Source organism: Chroicocephalus ridibundus, chromosome 2 (assembly GCF_963924245.1).
Source record: "Chroicocephalus ridibundus chromosome 2, bChrRid1.1, whole genome shotgun sequence".
NCBI classification, from domain to species: domain Eukaryota; kingdom Metazoa; phylum Chordata; class Aves; order Charadriiformes; family Laridae; genus Chroicocephalus; species Chroicocephalus ridibundus.
In genome coordinates, this window is record NC_086285.1 from 70,551,862 (window position 1) to 70,569,996 (window position 18,135).

Sequence of the window (18,135 nt, forward strand, 5' to 3'; positions counted from 1 at the left end):
GACTGAATTCACAACTTTCCAGACAAAGACAGTGTTTTGGCAGTAGCTGGGAAGACAGTCCAATAAGTAGTTACCACCTATTGTCAGAAGCACGGACAGCTCTGCAGCAAAGTTTATAGAATGTGTCAAAGAACTGCATACCTGCTTCTCTGCTATAATGGTGATCTGTAGACCCAAAGATAAAATTATCACACGGGGCATGTCAGAAAAGCATAGCAATTACACTTGCTAAAAGAGAACTGGAACAAGGACCATTTTTATCAACTAATTCATCGTTAGCTAAGTACATTGTAGAAGCACTGAACTTGAAACAAAATCCTGAGCCCTCCCAACAAATACAAAACTTGAAAGTTCAACTTAACTTGAAATTATATTGTTGCCTGACCATGTGACTTGCCATTGTAACTTATTAACACACTTCACATGCTTAGCTATACACACAAAGACCCTGAAGAACTGTAAGGCTGACTAAACATTGAAGGGATTTATGCAATTTGAGGGAAGATAAGGTTAAAAAAAAAAAAAAAGATACTTGGTCTTACTGTGTTAATAACTAAGGTGGAAAGAACAAAGGCGTTCATACCAACTACAATGCATCTCTTGGGCATCTGAGTTAGGAGCAGAACTCCCTGTCTAATCAAAGGAAAAAAGCCAACACTATTGAACTCCTTACCTCCAGAGGGTGCTTCAGGAAAGCAAGTCTCTTTTCACTTAGCTAATTAGATTTAACTTAGGAGCCTAAAGTATATATCTAAAGATGTATGGTAAAACCACTTTTCGAACACCTATCTTGATAGATATTTCAGCATTCCCTAGGTAGTCCTTTGCTTATCATCACTTTGATGTAGCAGCTAAAATGTATCTCTAAACAAGGATGGAAAGTCCCCTTTTAACAGCTGCTTGCTCGGAGGTTTTTTGCCAAAGTCTCTTCATTGTTTATTTCAGAATGACACTTTAAAAGACACTATTTTCAAGGGATAACTATGAAAATACTTGTGGAACAATGCTACAGAAAGTGGCAGTAGACTCCGTAGAGGTTAAAGAAATGCATTTTAGCATATAGAAAGATATATGAATAGCTCCATTTAACACACATCTTAAACCCACCTCATTAATCAGGCTTTAAATCTTTCATTTTAGGAATCACTTTATTGAGAATATGGTTTGCAACATAGATGGCACGTGTTTTCAATACTGAAACGTGTCTAAAGTAATTGGGTACAATTTGGTATCAAATACCACACAGTTTGTTTCTTAAGTCACACACTCCTTGATGTTGGCACGTCATTAACTAGTTCCACAATTTCTATACATCAAAGTGTATTCTTGATTTAGTTCCTGGTACCCGCAGTAGATGTTAACGGAAACTGCTTTTACAAAAAGCTCGATTTTATTAATGAAAAGGAAAAAATACATCTATGAAAGCTTAAAACTAAGTTTTACAGGGCCGAGTTGCTGATTAGCAGGTATTTCTCAGTGTCTCGGATCTTATAAAAACAACAAACCCAACCCTAGCTCACATGAGTTTTCAACTTTTTTTTTTTTTCCACTGAAGCTTAGAAAAATGTATCCAGTTCGTACTAACTTTCATTCTTTGACTGTCCATTAACAGTAAGTATGAGAATGAGAGACCCCTTAAATTACAAATACCATCTTGAATCACAATTTGGGCACAGGTCTCTAGAAAAAAAAAAAAAAAAAAAAAAGATACTTCAACAGGTTGCTCTCCCAAAGGAATAAGAACCTATAAGTCAGTTCATACAAAAACATTATTTTCATTATTAAACTCCTTTCTTGCAGAACCAAATTAATCGAGATACAGGAGGAAAGATCTCAACTTGAACCAACTACATGTTACTAATTCATCCTAGAAGCTGCCTTACTGCTTCAAACCAAAGGCTGTGAAAACCTGCAAAATAAGAAAAAGAGTTATATTAAACTAATTCCTTCACATTTTAAACTGAAACTTAAGTACTTTAGAATCACTGCATCATGATCAGGGATCAGCCGCTATGGATATATATACTACAGGTATTTTTTCTAAACTGAGAAAACTTACACCTAAGTAACAGATCATCTTAGCTTTTCCATTGTTCCCAGACACAAACATCTTACTTTTACCATCCAGCCTCACATAACAAACTAATTCAGATCGCCATGATTTCAATGTCTTGAAAATTATATATGGCTAGAAATCATTTTCCATTTCCTTCTGGTATACAGTCTTTGCAAGAATGCTTCTTCAACACAAATGAGGTTTCCCCAAAAACTCAGTGAAAAAATTGGTTTTAATAAAGTTTTGCAGCTAAAGAAAGCAAAAGTAACTGCTCAATATTTCCACAGTCTTCCTTTAAGAGAAGTCCCTGGGCCAATATCTGCTAATATTTTTGTTTGTTTTTTAAAAGAGTTAAGTGTTACACCAAATCTTCCATTTTTTCCTTTAGTGTGTGCTAGGAAGCACACCTGGAACTCCGAGTATAAATTCATCAAGTGATTTCAATTAGTCCCAGGAAGATGAGTCAAACTAGAAATGTTGTACACGCATAATGCAAATAATCACCGATACACTAGTACAGGTGTGAACAAAGAGAGTAATCAGCAAGATCTCAGGAAGTAAATGAAGAATATACCCTAATAATTAAATAAATCCACATAATTATTACAGTGAGAGACAACTACAGCATTCAGCAACTACATCTGTTCCCCCTTCCCAAAAAACAAGTAAAATAAACTTAACGATACAAAAAAAATTTCATACATGCACACAGAAAACATGCAGTCTGGTAACATAAACGTCACTTGCACTTCACAGACCCTTTGGAGTTTGGGGTTTTTTTAAATGATACATAGCATAAACTGCAGCTGAAACAAACTTTATTCTTTTGTTGGAAGAATCCGCATCTTTAAGAAATGCAAACTTTCCTGATGTACGTACCTGAGAACCATGAAAATCTGCCTTGGCAAAATTTCTAAAATGTATTTAACCATTACAGTAAAGGAAATGGACTGCTTAGTATATTGTACTTTCCGCACAGTGAAAACCACTTGCTAACGCTGATGATTATGAAAAAACCTTACGCCATCCTGATTGGACACAGAAAACCCCAGCTGCATCACATTGCAAGCGTCTTAGTACCACACCCATAAGCTCTATTTGGATATGATCTTTTCCATGAATGAACAACTACTGAGCTTACAATAATATGGCACCGTTGCTCTGAAGCCAAAAATCCAATTTTAGAGAGAAAAAAGTTACAACAATTTTAAGATTTCCTAGCTAAGATTCTGAAAATAAAGAGTTCACATAAGTAGCATGGACATACATGGATGACGATCAATTAAGAAAAGTCATACAAATCCCTCTAATCTCAAAAGACTTTTACACTAATCACTGCTTCATTTCCTTTGTGACCATATTCGAACTGACAATGGATCTCTTTTCTTCCCAAATAATCTTCTAGGATATTTACACAAGCCTAATGTACGCAGTGCCTCTGCATTATTAATAATTGTGTGGGAAACGCAAGAAAATTTTACCTCACTTTCTAGGGCTGCCTCTGAACTTTTTCAAACAGTGCAAAATAAGTCCCTGAGCCAAGAGATCATTTGTAGTGTGATCAATTAAGTGACTAAATTGAAAATAAAATTCAATAAGATGTCATTTATAACCTAAATGTTAATTTAAACGGTTCTCAAAAATAGGTTTCAATGATAATTTTGGTGAAAACACAGTTACACAGTGCCATCTAGCAGCAATTTAGAGCACGGCAGTTACTATGATATTAAGTTTGACACATTAAAAAGTTTGTAAAATCCTTACTCATTTAAGTAGATTCAAAGAAAGCACTGAAGTAACCCATACAATTGCAACAAGGAAACCTGAAGCTGACACTTCACAGATTGAATCTACACCAACTACTACAATTCTCTTTCCATTGACCTAAACCGGCCTCATAAAAGAGGGGGAGAAGGTGTTTACAGCACCTATCTTTAACAGCTTATTACTTCTGCAAAAAAAGCTTTCTAAAAACGTTCTGGAGAAGCTAAATAAGCATTAGCAGAACTCTTATTATAATGGAGCCCTGTATACCTCTTCTTGCAGATCTGATATCAAAAATTAAATTTTGATCTAAGGTTTCTCTAAAGTTTTTTCTTCATTAAATTCAAGTGGCCAAGTTTTCTCTGCTTGTCATGACTAAAACTGTTGACACATCTGAAATTGCATACACCAACACATGCAAGTTTTCTAATATATTGAGGGAAAGGAAAGAAAAAAAAAATAAAGAAAATGATACTTTAAGGCCCAAAAGATTGGTATTAAGATGGATTCTTTACCAGATTAAGTTGCACAAAATACCTGCAGAAATCAATCACCGCACAAAACACTAAAATAAAGCGTTCCAAGTCTAACGCTCTAGTTTCCCAAGCACATACTTTTACTTAGAATAAGTAAGCCCTAGTGCTAAATGAAAGATAAGCCATCTCTTGTGCGCCATTTCTTGCACGCTCAGTCCTGTTAATGCTCTGCACTTTCTTTCACAATGTCTTCATATATATGCATAGATACTTCCAAAGACTTGTCCAACTTTGCAGTAAACAAAACCACGGAACTAATCTCATTTCAGACTGAAATGGCCAAAAAATAAAAAATGGTGCCAGAGCATTTTTGAAGTTACAGTGGAAAAAATACAGGCAAACAACAGAACTGCAATGACAATCTTTGGCTCAGCAATTCAGACTTTGTATTATTTAAAAAATCTGTAATGCCATTATGAACAACAGCAGTGTCCCTAAATGAGTGACAAAAGTAAATTCTTAAGAAACTATGAAGCTCTATAAATCAATAGCATTCAGTTCAGATACATTAAAAAAAGGACGCAGAGAAGAATGCAAGGCATTCCAATCAGGATAGTATACAAGCTAGCACCAAAACTTCAGCTTCCCCATCTTGAACAGTTTTATTCTAAAAAAATATCTCCCATAAATATTCTTTTACATTAAGTATATTTCAGTAGTTCCCACTTCACTTAAAAAAAAAAAAATGTCAATTATAACAGAGCTATTCTACAATAGACTTTGATCCAGATTTCAGCTGTCCTGGGACCTCAGTTTGAAAGTTTCCTAAACCATATTTCAAATAAGGCATCAAAAATATGCCTCCTGCCCATTTATCAGAATTGTACATGCTACATAAACTGACTAACACACTTGAAGATTTATGCAAATAAACTGGATCATGTCCAGAGGAAAGGAACAAGAAAGGTCAGAGAGATTTAGAGAACATGACCTATGAGAGAAGCTTTTAGGAATTAGGTCCATTTAGCCTACACACAAGATGCCTATAGGGAGAAGTGATAACAGCATTCAAATATGCTATGAAGAAGAAAAGAGTCAGATGTTCTCCATACCCATTAAAGAAAACACAGGCAGCTATAGGCTTGAACTGTGCTAAAAGATTTAGGTTACACATTCGGAAACAGTTTTCAACCAGAAAGGCAGTTAATCATCCAAAAGGGGTTATGCATTCTCCATCATTGGAGGTTTTCGACAACCAGCTAAAACAAATGTCAATGAACGGCTCAGCCCCCCGAAGGAAAGCTCAACCACCCAGGTGACTTTTGGCCTATGATCTATGACAGACTGCAGCAGTCTGAGAGGAGGCTCTGCCACTCACGGACACAAACTTACAACCTATTTCCTACAGATGGTCAGGGAAAACAATCTTACTTAAAATTCCTCTCCCAGTCCTCCTCTGCATCAGTTTACACTCCAGAAATAAACTCCTCTCCCTTACCCAGTGCCTGGAGTGCCTGCCAGCAGGTGAGCAACATCACACTGAGGTGCTGTTAAACTATGAGAATTTCTCCCCAACTCACTGAACAGCAGAGGTGAAGCAGACGGCTCCCTCCATTTAGATGTACTTCTGCCTCGGTCAAGTGAGAAACCACTGACAGCACTGAAAAGCTACAGCTGTAAATGAACTATCAGCCACCTATAGAAGAAAATGTTGTTTCTCTGCTCTGCTGTATTTGTATTTGGAAAACCATGGATAAATACAAAGATAATTCAGAAAACACATTCGTCTTCCAATAAGCCTTTTTTTTTTTTTTTTCAAAAAGACATAAGCTTCACAGCAAAATAGTTTTAAATAGTTCTATAGAATCATAGAATACTGGGTTGGAAGGAACCTCAAGGACCATCTGGTCCAACCTTTCTTGACAAAAACACAGTCTAGAAAAGAGGACCCAGCACCCTGTCCAGCTGAATCTTTAAAGTGTCCAATGTTGTGGAATTCCCCACTTCCCTGGGGAGATTATTCCAATAGCTGATTGTTCTCATTGGGACAAATTTTCCTCTTGGGTCCAATCGGAATCTCCCCAGGAAAAACTTAAACCCATTACCCCTCATCTTTTCCATGCGACTCCTTGTAAAAAAGGAGTTTCCATATTCTTTGTAGCTACCCTTTAAATACTGAAACATGGCGGTAAGTTTGTGGAGAAACTCCTCCTCCCTCCCACAACTTTCCCAGGTTTTTTTGTTTGGGGCTTTCTAAAAATCAAAAAAAAACAAAAAAAAACCCAAAACTCCAACAACAAAAAACACCAACCAAAACTTTAACAATGACATTTTTCTCCTTTAACAAAAAATTCTATTAGTGTTGTTCCTATTCAATAGCAATGTTGCAAAAAATATTTGTAACTCTTAAGGAAACATCAAGGTGATTGTCTCACACTTAAACTTCTTAATTTTTTTATCTTCTCGTTATTAGACTTTTAAAGCATATTCAGTTTATATTCTCCTTTCATCACTACCAATTGTAAGAATCTAACTTCTAGTCAAATAAATACTACATGTTCATATTTACCTTCATCTGATGGTCTACATCTTTACATTTACCAAGGAAGATTAACATTTACCAATGGCAAGTCAATTTTTCAAAGCATCATGAAGACAAACAGAAAAATGCCACCCCTTAAACAAACAACAGAATTTCAAAAGTCAATGATCACTTAGGGAATCAATTACAAACAAGCACACTTTTACCCTTAAAGCCCAGCCAAGAAAAGCTGAGGGTCCAAAATGCCTAATAAAATCAGCAGCCAAGTGATCTGTCTTCTATTATATTGCAAGCCAAAAAACTCACTTCTCTATACACCAGTGTCTTGTACCAATCAACAGCAATTCAGTTTTGGCATGATTAACTCAAAGCCTATTTATAGTCATCCAAGACAAAGTTTCTGCTTAGTTTCTTTCTGTAAGCAAATTCCAAAGCCAGGGATTTGACACACAAGAAAAATGCCAATGTCTTCTGCTTAAACAGATGAAGCCTCTTCCTTAGCCCCAACACTTAATGTGTTAACTCCAACTGGTAGCACACAAATGCTACAAGATTCACGGACGTGCATTTCTGCAGACACATCGTCCCCCCAGCTAAGCATGACTATTGTAAAGACTGCACCAGCTAAGTCAACTTAAGGTCCCCATGAGTGCTAGGATGTTTGGTCACAGCAACTATCCTTCTTTCTGTAAGCGTTCAAAATGAGCACAAAAGTCACAGAAACCGGCTAGGACGACATTGAAATTTCCTAAGAACTGCAGAAATAGGTTATGACAATATGAAACATTCCAAAACACAGCTTCATGATGCAATAAAGATGTTTCTTTGCATCTCTGAGATACAAGCAGCTTATCACTTCTCTTCGGGTGAAAGGTATCTCTGTCTATAGTGTTCCAGAGACCAAAAAATTACTCAGTTTCTGGAAAGATTAAAAGCCTCTGCATAACTTGCTTAATTTCAAAATAGGCTCTTGAGCCAGGCCACAGGGAAGAACAGAAGGACCAAAAAGATTAAATAGTTATTCCATATCCACCACAAGGACATAAACAGCATGGGAGACTGCTCCAACGCTGCTTCAGAAGAGCTCCTTCCCTGCAAACTTGGACAATTCCCAGTGCACAGCTTTGCTGCACCCAAAATGTACGAGGGAAAGATTGCCTTTTGACAGCTTACTCATCTCCCCTATTTTAAACATCACTTACAAAAGATTTTACAAAACTAAATTTTAAAATATTCATCTGAAAAAAAAAAAAAATATACAACCTTGAAGTTCCTGAAGATAAGCTCAAGAAAAGTCATATGAGTGGCAAATAAAAAAAACATATTTTCATAATCCCCAAGTTAACCATACAAAATTCACAAGCTCAGTATGTAGCTAGGCCTCACCCACATTCAACTGAGGATGTTAATTCACACCAAGTGGCACTTTTCCTCAAAAAAACCAACACAAACATTAAATCAAATCCTATAGGTTATTTAGAATTTGCTTAAACAGATGAAAAACCTAGTTTGGGAAACTTAGGATAGCACTACACTGATAAGAGTAGTGGCCACCTATTTGAAATGCTAGCCTTAATAAGGTGTAACATAATTAATTACTAATGTCCAAGTTGAACACCATTTGCCTTTACACTATTAGCTAAACTCATGGTTTTATTTATGCTGTAGTCATGTATTTCAACAGATAGCATTTGCTCAGCAGTCCCTAGAAGCTTCAGTGTCTTAGTATAATACACACCTAAGACAGTGTATGTAAGATTATTAAAATATAAGAAAAAATTAAAATCATCCCTTAATGAATACAAGCAGGGGGTCATGTTGACCATTATAAGCAAAATTCTCAATTAATGCTTCAAACAGAAGTCCTTATGTAAATTAAATGAACCTACCAAACCAAACAAACATGAAGCAGAAAGGGGCACCCAAATGGAACAGTTTCTCAAAAAGGTGATTTTAGCAACTACGATATTTTATGAATCCCAAACCCATAACACAGACTCCTTGGAAGGGGAACTAATAGGTCCAACACAAAACCAAACAAACTAAAAAGTAGTAACTGAGACAAAATAGAAGTACAAAACACAGAGCCTCCTAACATACAACAGCAATGCTGCAAACTAGAGGGACATAAGATCAGAATGACAGAAAATAATTAAAGCCGATTTAATTAAGTGCATACGACTGCACTTCAGATTTGAATGATAATGCGGTATCCCTACATCGAGTCAGTAACGCAGCTCAGCAGAAATGACAGGGTTCACCGCCCCGCTGAGGGACGCGCAGGCGGCGGCTGCCGGGGCAGCGAGCGGCCCGGCCCGGCCCAGCCCCCTCTGCCGGGACGATGCTGCCACCTCTCGGCTCCCACCCCTACACGCACAGCCCTGACTTCCGTTTGAACATAAACGAATTTCAAACCATCCTCAACCGAAAAAGTGTAAACTGCTTCAAACATTAGCATATCCTGATTATTATTTTTTATTCTACTTCGCAACTGTAAAACATTTTGATAGAAAGAAAGCGGAAGGGGATGTCTGAACTTGCTCATGTCACCCAGCCCTGGGCAGACACAACACTGTATCGTTGCCAAAAAAAAAAAAAAAAAAAAAAAAGAAAGAAAGAGGCATAAATGAAAAGCACAGACAAACTAAGGTAGCAGCAGATATACTCCAAGGATAGGATGGCACTCTGGGAGAGATAAAAACCATCTACATCCATTTTGACTTCTTTGCCCGGTGACAGGACCTGTTTTTACAGCTGGGAGACAGAAACACTTAACACGCTTACATGAACATAGCCCAAGTTGGCCATGAAGAAGGAAATAGAAATTACACTCAGCTCTGTTAGGCACGGAAAAAAGAGAAATAAGTACTTTATTTGCTCCCATCAATGAGGAAAAACACACAAACCAATTTGTGTCTGTTATCTGTGTAGTGTATTTCTACTGTCTCCAGCCAGCCTCCATAATCACATGGCAGTCTCGTCTCTTAAAATACCCTCAGGCCTGAGAGAAGGATAACAATATAGGTTAATGCTCTGTATTTGGAGACACATCACAGTTCAAGATTAGTTGTGCTACGTTCAAAATTCTTATCAGCAACAGGCCAGAAACTAAGTCACTCAGGCTTGCCTTGCCTCCGTAGTAATATAAAGCAACAGCAGCTCACACATGCACAGGCAGACACACCACAACTGTCAAAAAAGCATTCCCAAAACGCATTAAAAGCATCTTAATGCGAAGTTGCACAGCAAAGACCATCTCAAGTTTAGAGAACTTTGTCCTACCCAGCAATTTCTCAAAAACAAGGAACTCACAGCTAAGCTTCATCTTTCCTAGCAAATGAAACTGTAGACAAATTACAGCAAAAACCTGCACTAAACATCAACCCTCCTCCGCTGTTCCCAGTCACCTAGGGTAATGGCCAAGTCTTTTTCAGGTGTTCCTACAAATGGTCTGATCAAAAGATGATCTCACTCCTACCTCTGAGACTACATGGTCAAAAATCTCTTCAGGATATAAAAATTTGGTCTGTTCTCCCACTAGCTTTTATAAATCTTCTATAAATTGTTACTTATACCAAAGAACCACATAGAATTAATGTCTCAGTAGAGCACTCTACAAAGCTCTACATCACCCATACGTCTATGTTGAACTCACTTCATCACTGCTATTCATGCTTCATTTACTTATTGCTTAACCATCTACTACAGGGACACATTCCAGATACGAGGATGCACGTTACCAGAGGTTGAAATTTACTTTTCATGGTCCAATGCTTTTCAAACTCATTCTTCTGGATTATACCAGTATTGCCAGAACTAAGCACTACTGCCCAACCACTTGAGCACGCAGCCAATTGCTCTGCCACTAGAATGAACCCTAAGCATGTATGCATGCTTAAATTTACCTACATAAGCTCTCTACAAGTGTCCCTGAAGACACTGCGCATGTAGGATTTATTTAGACTCTCAGGCCTGCTCCCAACTTTCAGTTGTCACTTCCATGACTGTGGAAAAAAGAAGAAATCAATTCAATTTAGATGAACTGTAAAATAGGTGATCTTAAGTGGGATAAAGAAAACTGTACGCACTTGTCAGATCAAGCTCTAATGGCAGCGATACAGGAAGCTGTTATGAGGGGAAAAACACACATTAGTTCTTTCTAGTTCCCCTATAAACTGGGAAAACCCTTCCCAGTTTGAGTATTAGAGTAGTTCTATCTTGTAACCGAGACAACATCCTCAAAGCCAGATACCCCACTTAACAGCAAGTTGCCTAACAGGAGTAAGAAGTTGATGCTGAGGAAGCTGAGGTAGGAAAAACTCACCACAAAGAGGTAGCACAGTGCAAGACACATGACAAGTCAGAGGTGGCAAGTAACAGAACTCTAGCCACACACATGCTAGGAAGTTTTACAGGGAACACAAGAGCAGTAATGGAGTAATACACAGCTGCTAAAACAACAATTATACATTAGTTTACAGGGACCTGGGGAACATGCGCTGCTGCAGATAAGTCACAGCATGTTGTATCAACTCTACACTGCAAGAAAGCACCCCAACAATATCCAGACCCATCATCCCACTCATTGCTTTATTGGACACTTCAGGCTGAACTAGGAATATCTGTGCTCCTCCCAAAGAACTCTGAAATCTTTGTCATCTACATTCATGCAATCCCATCTGTTCCATCCTATGAACATCTCCTTTCATTTTTCTTCTTTTTTTTGTCCCTTTTCATCCTCTCTCCTCATCCTCTTAACCTTCTCACCACAAGAGTTTCGGATTCTAAGCAGATGACAAGAGAACTTATAGCTCCTTGGAAGATGGTGCTTGATATGCCCAACTCTAACAATTATTTCAGCAGCAGTGAAAGGAGAATAAATGTTAAAAAAAAAAACAAACAAACACCACACCACGTCCAAGTATTCACATACTAGCTGTGCGTGACAGAGCAGAGTTTTCAGGCCAGAGCACCAGAACCAAAACACAAAGCAAACTTGTGACAAGAAGCAAGGCCGACCTCATGCAAGCAGGAGACCATATCACTGGAACTATTAAGACAATTATCTCACTTTAACAAGAGGTACAGAAATAAGTTACTTCACTGCCTCTCTCAGTATCAACTACCAAAAGCTTTTATGTCCAGATTATCAGCCAGTTTGAATCTGAAAAAAAGAAAAAGCTGATGAAGGAGTAGTCATGCAGGTGTGTAAGGTTATCAAACAATGCAAAAATCATACAGGATTCTGACTCTACAAATTATAGACAACGGGGAAATTCTTCAGCAAGGGTACAAAACACCACAGGATTTCCACCTTGGTTCGCTTTTGTCCATTGCCCAGCTGCTTCACAGAGAATGACAGTTTCATGACTGCAGTGCTGTCACACAAAACAGAAACATCTCTCATCACCAGAAAAGCAGTTTGGTTTATTTTGTGATATCTCCCCCCCAAAAAATAGGGTTGTAAAGTATCTTTTTCTCTAAAATGGCACTGCAATCACAATCATTTGAAAAGTCAAATCTAAAAGCAAAGCCTAAGCTTGAATTCTCTGATTGGTAAGACTAAATATCAAGCACTTTAGGAGCAGGTAATAAAGATTCGACTTTTAAGCTTAAAAAAAGAATACTAAAAATATCTCACAATGAGGATGGTTCATAGCACCCCAAGATTACACAGCAATCACTACTGTTTGTTTTACATGACACTTAGGAAGCAACAGAGAAGTATTATCAGCAGGGCGGAGAGAGAAAAATGGAAAGACCAACTGCTAATTCTGAGCAACTAAAAGCATACACCACAAACCAGCAGAAACTTTAGTTAAAATACTTCATCAACCACTACGCAGGTTGCAGAGTTAATTTTATGTTAATAGATGTATACAATACAATAACCTGTTCAAGAGTTCTCTACTTTAGGACAACAAAATAAATCAAAATCTAGAATTATTAAAGTTTTATTGTGCTGTAGAAAAGTACTTTTAAAACAACACTTAAAGTACCAGATTCTGAATTGTGATTCGGGACCCAAGAGTCAATACCTATACAATCTTAGTCATTTTCTTTATCTTCCACTTGGATGAAGAAAACAGACGCTTCACCACATTTTGCTGTATCTGCATGGGAACGGACAAAGTCTAAGGAAGCACGGTTTAAGCAACACAGCAAACACGAGGCAGTGCCTTTGAACACTGAAGCCTGTATTAGTTTGTAGCACTTCATCTGCTTTTTCAACAGCAGACTAAGCGTGTTTCCTTCTACATCTGTCTCCTTTTCAACATGAGGTCTTAGGTAGATCCGAGCATTTGTTCTTCCTTGTCTTTTTTCCTTCTTCTAATCAAATTTACTGTTTCTGCAAATGGACAGTCTTAAGGACACCTCAGCTATATCCACTGGTAAACAAAACTGGCAAGTGTTTAGAAAATTAACAAGTAGAAGAGGTAATAAAACCCAGATATTTTCTCTAACAGTATTTCAAAATATTATTTGAGATTTGCTTTAGAGAAATATGTAGGTTCTCTGCACAGCGAATTTCAGAGTTTTAAGATGTATAATATGGACTACAAAAATTCAGCTTCAATAGGAATTGACAAATCTCACCAACAAATACCATAATCACAGTAATGGAATGAGCTCTTCAAGAACTACAGGGCAGAACCCATGAAAAATACAGCATCTTTCCATACAAATTTGCAGACTAATTGGGCAAGATAGTAAAAAAGATGCCTGAACAAAGACTAGTCTAAAACTGCTCAAGTAAAGTTGAACGTCTTAATACAACTGGATTCTATGTGCTAAACCAAGGTCAATCCCACTGAATTAGCAACAAAGCAATTCCACCCCTTTTTGCTTCTGGAATCCAATACTACAAGAGGAAGAAGGTTCCATGCTAGAATTTATTTCTAATAAAAAAAAAAAAGAAAAGAAAAAAAAAAAAGTAGTGCAGATAAGCTGTTACTGGTTTAGTTTTGCTGAATGTTTGTTAATACTAGTTTTTGCTTCCTCTTCATAAAAGGAAGAGTTACTGTTCATTCTTCTGGTATTTGTAAGTCATTAGTAGTATCTTCCCCCCCCAGCATGTTTTACAATGACAGAGGAGGGAATGCTTTGCTCCTGAACAGCCTCAAGCCAAAAGCAATTATCACAAAAAAAACAAGCATACCTAAGTGCTTGATCCATCAAAATGCATTCAAGAAGGCTGGGCCAAAAACCGTTCATTCCACAGAACCAGAAACCTACAGATGCCAATGAATGCTAGTACTACTACCTGCTTCTGAAGTCAATTCCTTCTATGTCTGACTATACATACTCAGTTCCATTTTTCAGAAAGAAGGTGCCGTTAAGTGGCACACTAACTGAATTCCCTTCCCAAACATCTGGCTCACAGTATTTTCAGAGCTCATAGCTCACCCACTCCCTATTTTTCACAGTAGGAATTACTTGTTTGTACCATGAGAGTTTCTTCCTTCAGGGTGTATCTCAGAGGGAGCACTCTAGTAGGTCTGCAGGCATATCTAAACTGTACGGCGAGTCACGCTACCAAGAAACCAAAACCAGCTCTAGAACCAGTAAAGCCTCCATCAGCTATACTGTTTTCAGAACACGAACAAGGACCGTGGTACAGCCCTATGCTGATAGCAGCTGGGACACACATTTCTGTGTAGCTCAGACTAACAAAGGAGCTTTGTGTTCTCACAGGATAGCATGCAAGATTTGTTCAGAATACTGTCTCCATCTTCACATTCTAAAAGGACATACACAAATAGGTTCAGCTCTTCTGCTGGTTTCCCTTTGCCTTTTTTTAAGCTGATGCAGTTCCTGATTTTTAATGAACATTGCTGTTATTGCAGTATCTGTATATTGCCCATTCATACTGTGCTGCCTCCCCAGACAGAAGTAGTCTTTGCTGTGAAAAACTGGAGCACAGCCCTCAGTTTTCACCCTTGGATAAAGCCACTCTGTAAGCAACAAAGGATACTTGTACAGAAAGAACATTTTCAAAACCAATGAAATGCGGGGGGCAGGGGTGGGGGGGAGGAGAGGAGAAAGACTTCTGCATCACCTGAACGCAGTTCAAATCAAGAACAGGGAAGAATCCATGCAATAAACAGGGATAAGGAATAGTATTGGAATAAGATTCTTGAAACAAGTCATAAAGAATTATTTCTATAATCATAAGTCATCATTATATTCATGTTCAGTTTCAGCTAAGTCAACTTATACGGCAGGTTGCATTGTTACAACTTCTAGTTAACAATAAAAGTCTGTCTGATGCTGCTTTTCTTCCTTCTAATTTTTTTAAACTTGCAATTAGATAGAAGACACTAGAAACAGTGCTTGACCATTTCCCTTATAATGGAGCAAGAAATGCAAGTAAAAGTCACATTTTATCTCCAAGAACTAGAACCTTGTTCCAGCATCTCTTCAATAAGTGTTGTTGACTCAGAAGCTTAGGAACATGTATGAAAACTGCTAACTCAAACACTTTAATAGCTGTCAAAGATGCTGTGACAACAGATAATCGTTCACCTTAGTGAATATTTCTGTATTTTCCTCAAGTTGATAACAGTTTTACATTAAACTAACAAATTCTAGCAACAGAAAGAGGAACTGACTTATAAACCAGCTCTTGCAAAACGTTTTTTTATTATTTTTTGCACAGTGTAAACACTACTAAGTTTAATTTCAAGAAATGTTTGAAATTTGGATTATGCTACGCAATACTTACTGAGTAACTGCTTTGCTGTATAGGACAAAAAGAGATTAAGTCCCTTCTTGAAATTCTATCTGAACTTCCTGGATGACTGACTTTAAAAAAAAGAAAATAACATGCTTCCTTAAAAAGGGATTGATGAGAGAGACTCAAGAAGAGTTGGGAAGCTTTCTATATTGGCATTTCCTCTACAGAAAGATGAACAGCATGACCAATAAGTTATGCACCAAATGCTAAAGATCTTAACTGCCACTTTATCAACAGCAAGACTCTGTTGTCTTTTGTCTCCCTGCACACCTTTGACAAGTGAGTGACTCCATTTTCCCTGCACCTTCCTCCTAGGTACCGCTGTCTGCAACTAGGATCTTCCATATGCCTTCTCTTCTTAAGGCTGAAGAAACCCTCCTCATACATCATGTGCTTGCTAACTATCTCAGTGTCCCCCCACTACAGCAATCTCTCTCTTTTCTGGGGAGCCCAAAGCTGGGCCCAGGTTGGATCACTGGACACAGCAGTACAAACATTGTCTCACAAGTACCACACAGAGCCAAAGGATCACTTTTGCCGATCTGCTGGCTACGCTCTTGCTAACACAGCCCAGGATGCAATTTGCATTTTTCGCTACAAGAACACATTGCTGATTCATGTTCAACTTCGTGTCTACCTCCAACCCAAAATAATTTTCTGCAAAGCTGCTTTTTAGTCAGTCGGCCCACCCCCACCTTTACCACTAGCTGGGGTTACACCAACTGTAGGATTTTGCATTTGCCTTTGCTAAATGTCATATGGTTTCCCTTTTTCTAGTCTCTTAAGGTCCCTCTGAACCACAGCACTGGTTTCCAGCCTACCAACCACTTCCCCCCAGTTCAGCACAGTCTGCAAACTTGCTGAAGGTACATTACAATCCTGTCTTCTAAGTCCATGAAAGACATTAAAGACATGCATGCTCTAGTGGCAGAGATTGTAGGTTGTTCAGTTGGACTCAATGATCTCAAAGGTCCTTTCCAACCATGAAGATTCTATGATTCTATGATTAAATGGATCAGTCCCAGTGTGAAACCCTGAGAAACATTATCAGTAATTCAAGCAGTAATAGAGCACTTTCATACGCACTTGTCACTAGAAGCATCACTATACTGGGCAAAAAGGCAATTGCCCTCTTCACCACCTCATATTCTCACACACAGCTACCATACTTGCAATACTTGCACTCAGTTCCAGCTTCATTAACAGCCTATAAAGGAGAACATTCAACAAATGGATTTGTAAAAATTTACTTTAGCCAGAATTTGTAGCCAATATTTTTGTTCTGTTGAACAAAAATGAAATTTCCAGAGGTCCTTACATATATCAGCTTACAAAGTTACCTAATTTCACAAAAAAAGAAACCCACACTCGGTAATTTCTGCCTACCATCTCAGCATTGGGGGTTTGTTTATTTGATTGATTTAATATATATATTTATACAAATATACAAATAAATTAAATCAAGACATCAATTAATAATGACCAGAAACTAGCAATTTCATATACAGTTACCAAAATTACTCTGCAGGTATTTCTGCCCCAGCTACTGCAACTTTTATACAGTTTTTAGTCCTCAGTTTCAGATTCTAGATGTAGATTTACTTCTATTCTAAAGTTATGAACACTTTTTAGAAAGAGAAGTGTCCTGGTTTCAACTGGGATAGAGTTAATTTTCTTCCTAGTAGCTGCTGTGTTCTGGATTTAGTATGAGAATAATGTTGATAACATACATTGTTTTAGTTGTTGCCAAGTAATGCTTATGTTAAGCCAAGGACTTTTTCAGTCTCCCATAGAAGCTGAGGGGGAGCACAGACAGGAGAAGCTGGCCAAAGGAATAATCCACACCATAGATGTCATGCTCAGTATATAAATGGTGGCTGGCCAGGGGGCAGGAATCTGCAATCACTGCCTAGGAAGGGCTGGGCAATTGATTATTAGGTGGTGAGAGCAATTGTATTACATCACTTTATTTTGCATATTATTTTTTTTTTAACCGTCTTTTTTTTTTCCCCTCTTCCATTACTGTTCTATTAAACTGCTTTTATCTCAACCCAAGAGGGTTTTTTTAATCCTTCCTTTTTCTCCCTCTTCTCCCTACCCTACCAGAGGAATGGGGGGGATGAATGAACAGCTGCATGGTCCTAGTTGCCAGATGGAGTTAAATCATGGCAAGAAGGTATCAAAAATTTTAGGTAGTTCCTTCATTTGCTGCATTCCGTCTTTCCTACGTTTCTCCCAATAAAATTCCAAAAGCACAGAACAGCCATCCAAACCTTGACCAGCAAGATGTAGCTTCTGGCTACTATGCATGAGAGAAATTAAGGTAAAGAGACATTAAATTTAAGAAAGCCATAACAAAGCAAAACTCAGAACTCACTTGTAGAATGACACAAACAGCTGTCACAAATAAGGTTCTGTGGACCATCACTCCACTTGTCTGCTAAAAGAGCTTACCTACTCCAAAGCTGAACTTCTAATTAAAGAATCACCTGGGTTCCCTAAAATAGTTCAGCACTTGAAAAATTCAGTACCTAGCTTCCACTTAAAAAATACAGAAAAA

At 37.9% G+C, this 18,135-nt stretch overlaps 1 protein-coding gene across 4 annotated transcripts in view; it reads right to left on the reverse strand.

Annotated features, from left to right (window-relative positions):
• Positions 1-18,135, reverse strand: part of CDKAL1 (CDK5 regulatory subunit associated protein 1 like 1) — a 427,625-nt gene that overhangs the window by 402,486 nt on the left and 7,004 nt on the right. The window lies entirely within an intron of this gene.